This window comes from Sinocyclocheilus grahami, unplaced genomic scaffold (genome assembly GCF_001515645.1).
Source record: "Sinocyclocheilus grahami isolate Dianchi unplaced genomic scaffold, SAMN03320097.WGS_v1.1 scaffold446.1, whole genome shotgun sequence".
Taxonomy (NCBI): Eukaryota; Metazoa; Chordata; class Actinopteri; order Cypriniformes; family Cyprinidae; genus Sinocyclocheilus; species Sinocyclocheilus grahami.
The window spans coordinates 680,483-685,059 of record NW_015505625.1 but is presented as its reverse complement, the minus strand read 5'-3'; the positions used below and the strand labels follow the sequence as shown (position 1 = coordinate 685,059).

Here is a 4,577-nt window from a genome sequence, read left to right as displayed (position 1 = left end):
GTGTGTGTGAGTGAGTGGGGGCAGTGTGTGTGTGAGTGTGAGAGCGAGCGTGTGAGTGCGAGTGAGTGTGAGTGAGTGAGTGCGAGAGAGTGTGAGTGCGTGTGAGTGTATGTGAGTGCGAGCGAGTGAGTGCGTGTGAGCGAGCGAGTGAGTGCGAGTGTGTGTGTGAGTGAGTGAGTGCGAGCGAGTGTGTGTGAGTGAGTGAGTGCCAGCGTGTGTGTGTGTGTGTGTGAGTGAGTGCGAGTGTGTGTGTGAGTGAGTGCGAGTGTGTGTGAGTGAGTGAGTGCCAGCGAGTGAGTGTGTGTGTGTGAGCGAATGAGTGCGAGCGTGTGAGTGCGAGTGTGTGTGTGTGTGTGAGCGAGCGAGTGAGTGCGTGCGAGTGAGCGCGTGCGAGTGTGTGTGAGCGAGCGAGTGAGTGCGTGCGAGTGAGCGCGTGCGAGTGTGTGTGAGCGAGCGAGTGAGTGCGTGCGAGTGAGCGCGTGCGAGTGTGTGTGAGCGAGCGAGTGAGTGCGTGCGAGTGAGCGCGTGCGAGTGTGTGTGAGCGAGCGAGTGAGTGCGTGCGAGTGAGCGCGTGCGAGTGTGTGTGAGCGAGCGAGTGAGTGCGTGCGAGTGAGCGCGTGCGAGTGTGTGTGAGCGAGCGAGTGAGTGCGTGCGAGTGAGCGCGTGCGAGTGTGTGTGAGCGAGCGAGTGAGTGCGTGCGAGTGAGCGCGTGCGAGTGTGTGTGAGCGAGCGAGTGAGTGCGTGCGAGTGAGCGCGTGCGAGTGTGTGTGAGCGAGCGAGTGAGTGCGTGCGAGTGAGCGCGTGCGAGTGTGTGTGAGCGAGCGAGTGAGTGCGTGCGAGTGAGCGCGTGCGAGTGTGTGTGAGCGAGCGAGTGAGTGCGTGCGAGTGAGCGCGTGCGAGTGTGTGTGAGCGAGCGAGTGAGTGCGTGCGAGTGAGCGCGTGCGAGTGTGTGTGAGCGAGCGAGTGAGTGCGTGCGAGTGAGCGCGTGCGAGTGTGTGTGAGCGAGCGAGTGAGTGCGTGCGAGTGAGCGCGTGCGAGTGTGTGTGAGCGAGCGAGTGAGTGCGTGCGAGTGAGCGCGTGCGAGTGTGTGTGAGCGAGCGAGTGAGTGCGTGCGAGTGAGCGCGTGCGAGTGTGTGTGAGCGAGCGAGTGAGTGCGTGCGAGTGAGCGCGTGCGAGTGTGTGTGAGCGAGCGAGTGAGTGCGTGCGAGTGAGCGCGTGCGAGTGTGTGTGAGCGAGCGAGTGAGTGCGTGCGAGTGAGCGCGTGCGAGTGTGTGTGAGCGAGCGAGTGAGTGCGTGCGAGTGAGCGCGTGCGAGTGTGTGTGAGCGAGCGAGTGAGTGCGTGCGAGTGAGCGCGTGCGAGTGTGTGTGAGCGAGCGAGTGAGTGCGTGCGAGTGAGCGCGTGCGAGTGTGTGTGAGCGAGCGAGTGAGTGCGTGCGAGTGAGCGCGTGCGAGTGTGTGTGAGCGAGCGAGTGAGTGCGTGCGAGTGAGCGCGTGCGAGTGTGTGTGAGCGAGCGAGTGAGTGCGTGCGAGTGAGCGCGTGCGAGTGTGTGTGAGCGAGCGAGTGAGTGCGTGCGAGTGAGCGCGTGCGAGTGTGTGTGAGCGAGCGAGTGAGTGCGTGCGAGTGAGCGCGTGCGAGTGTGTGTGAGCGAGCGAGTGAGTGCGTGCGAGTGAGCGCGTGCGAGTGTGTGTGAGCGAGCGAGTGAGTGCGTGCGAGTGAGCGCGTGCGAGTGTGTGTGAGCGAGCGAGTGAGTGCGTGCGAGTGAGCGCGTGCGAGTGTGTGTGAGCGAGCGAGTGAGTGCGTGCGAGTGAGCGCGTGCGAGTGTGTGTGAGCGAGCGAGTGAGTGCGTGCGAGTGAGCGCGTGCGAGTGTGTGTGAGCGAGCGAGTGAGTGCGTGCGAGTGAGCGCGTGCGAGTGTGTGTGAGCGAGCGAGTGAGTGCGTGCGAGTGAGCGCGTGCGAGTGTGTGTGAGCGAGCGAGTGAGTGCGTGCGAGTGAGCGCGTGCGAGTGTGTGTGAGCGAGCGAGTGAGTGCGTGCGAGTGAGCGCGTGCGAGTGTGTGTGAGCGAGCGAGTGAGTGCGTGCGAGTGAGCGCGTGCGAGTGTGTGTGAGCGAGCGAGTGAGTGCGTGCGAGTGAGCGCGTGCGAGTGTGTGTGAGCGAGCGAGTGAGTGCGTGCGAGTGAGCGCGTGCGAGTGTGTGTGAGCGAGCGAGTGAGTGCGTGCGTGCGTGCGTGAGTGAATGAATGAGTGAGTGCGTGTGAGTGAGTTAGTCCGTGTGTGTGAGTGAGTGGGCTTAAATTAAAAAAGTGCAACAACCCGTGTACGTGCCAGAATTACATCTATGAGAAAGTGTTGCTAGGCCATGCTGAGCACGAGACTGACATACAACGGTCAATGATATCAACTTGAACAGCAAACAAATATGCTAGCTCAACCACTGACGCAATTAGCACTCTAAACGGTCTTTTAAGCTACTTGAAAGGATTTTGAAGGAGTTGAGCGAAGAGCTAGCAGGCAGAGATCGGCTTTGCGGCTCACTGTGAGCCATAAACTCCACCATCAAACTACGCTTCGGCTGCTAGATACTGACTCTGTGCTTCTATGTTCTTGAATTGGTCAACAACAGTCGCGGACAAACTGTTGGTGAAACAAAATTCCCTCTTTTCCACATGACAGGAAGCAGATGGGTGTGGCATAACCATTAAATCCGCCTCCATCCACTTCTGTTCTGCACATAAAATTAGGGAGGTTAAAGCATTGAGAAATGAAGGTAAGACACACTACCGAAAGCATCAAATCAAACAAGACCCTCTCATTCAATGCGTGCGTATGTGCGCGTGTGGGGGTGTGTGTGTGTGTGAGTGAGTGCGAGGAGTGTGTGTGTGAGTGAGTGCGAGCAGTGTGTGTGTGAGTGAGTGCGAGCAGTGTGTGTGTGAGTGAGTGCGAGCAGTGTGTGTGTGAGTGTGAGAGCGAGCGTGTGAGTGCGAGTGAGTGTGAGTGAGTGAGTGCGAGAGAGTGTGAGTGCGTGTGAGTGAGTTAGTCCGTGTGTGTGAGTGAGTGAGTGCGTGCGAGAGTGAGTGCGTGCGAGAGTGAGTGCGTGCGAGAGTGAGTGCGTGCGAGAGTGAGTGCGTGCGAGAGTGAGTGCGTGCGAGAGTGAGTGCGTGCGAGAGTGAGTGCGTGCGAGAGTGAGTGCGTGCGAGAGTGAGTGCGTGCGAGAGTGAGTGCGTGCGAGAGTGAGTGCGTGCGAGAGTGAGTGCGTGCGAGAGTGAGTGCGTGCGAGAGTGAGTGCGTGCGAGAGTGAGTGCGTGCGAGAGTGAGTGCGTGCGAGAGTGAGTGCGTGCGAGAGTGAGTGCGTGCGAGAGTGAGTGCGTGCGAGAGTGAGTGCGTGCGAGAGTGAGTGCGTGCGAGAGTGAGTGCGTGCGAGAGTGAGTGCGTGCGAGAGTGAGTGCGTGCGAGAGTGAGTGCGTGCGAGAGTGAGTGCGTGCGAGAGTGAGTGCGTGCGAGAGTGAGTGCGTGCGAGAGTGAGTGCGTGCGAGAGTGAGTGCGTGCGAGAGTGAGTGCGTGCGAGAGTGAGTGCGTGCGAGAGTGAGTGCGTGCGAGAGTGAGTGCGTGCGAGAGTGAGTGCGTGCGAGAGTGAGTGCGTGCGAGAGTGAGTGCGTGCGAGAGTGAGTGCGTGCGAGAGTGAGTGCGTGCGAGAGTGAGTGCGTGCGAGAGTGAGTGCGTGCGAGAGTGAGTGCGTGCGAGAGTGAGTGCGTGCGAGAGTGAGTGCGTGCGAGAGTGAGTGCGTGCGAGAGTGAGTGCGTGCGAGAGTGAGTGCGTGCGAGAGTGAGTGCGTGCGAGAGTGAGTGCGTGCGAGAGTGAGTGCGTGCGAGAGTGAGTGCGTGCGAGAGTGAGTGCGTGCGAGAGTGAGTGCGTGCGAGAGTGAGTGCGTGCGAGAGTGAGTGCGTGCGAGAGTGAGTGCGTGCGAGAGTGAGTGCGTGCGAGAGTGAGTGCGTGCGAGAGTGAGTGCGTGCGAGAGTGAGTGCGTGCGAGAGTGAGTGCGTGCGAGAGTGAGTGCGTGCGAGAGTGAGTGCGTGCGAGAGTGAGTGCGTGCGAGAGTGAGTGCGTGCGAGAGTGAGTGCGTGCGAGAGTGAGTGCGTGCGAGAGTGAGTGCGTGCGAGAGTGAGTGCGTGCGAGAGTGAGTGCGTGCGAGAGTGAGTGCGTGCGAGAGTGAGTGCGTGCGAGAGTGAGTGCGTGCGAGAGTGAGTGCGTGCGAGAGTGAGTGCGTGCGAGTGTGTGTGAGCGAGCGTGCGAGTGTGTGTGAGCAAGTGTGTGTGAGTGAGTGCGTGCGAGTGTGTGTGAGCGAGCGAGCGAGTGTGTGTGAGCGAGCGAGCGAGTGTGTGTGAGTGAGTGCGTGCGAGTGTGTGTGAGTGAGTGAGTGCGTGCGAGTGTGTGAGCGAGCGTGCGAGTGTGTGTGTGAGCGAGCGAGTGCCAGCAAGTGAGTGTGTGTGAGTGCATGCGAGTGTGTGTGAGTGAGTGAGTGAGTGTGTGTGTGTGTGTGTGTGTGTGTGTGTGTGTGTGTGAGCGTGAGAGTGCGTGCGAGT

At 60.2% G+C, this 4,577-nt stretch overlaps 1 protein-coding gene across 1 annotated transcript in view; it reads left to right on the top strand.

The window, feature by feature from the left end:
- The window catches only part of adck5 (aarF domain containing kinase 5), a 39,048-nt gene that overhangs the window by 30,746 nt on the left and 3,725 nt on the right, over positions 1-4,577 (top strand). The gene's annotated exons all lie outside the window — the stretch shown is intronic.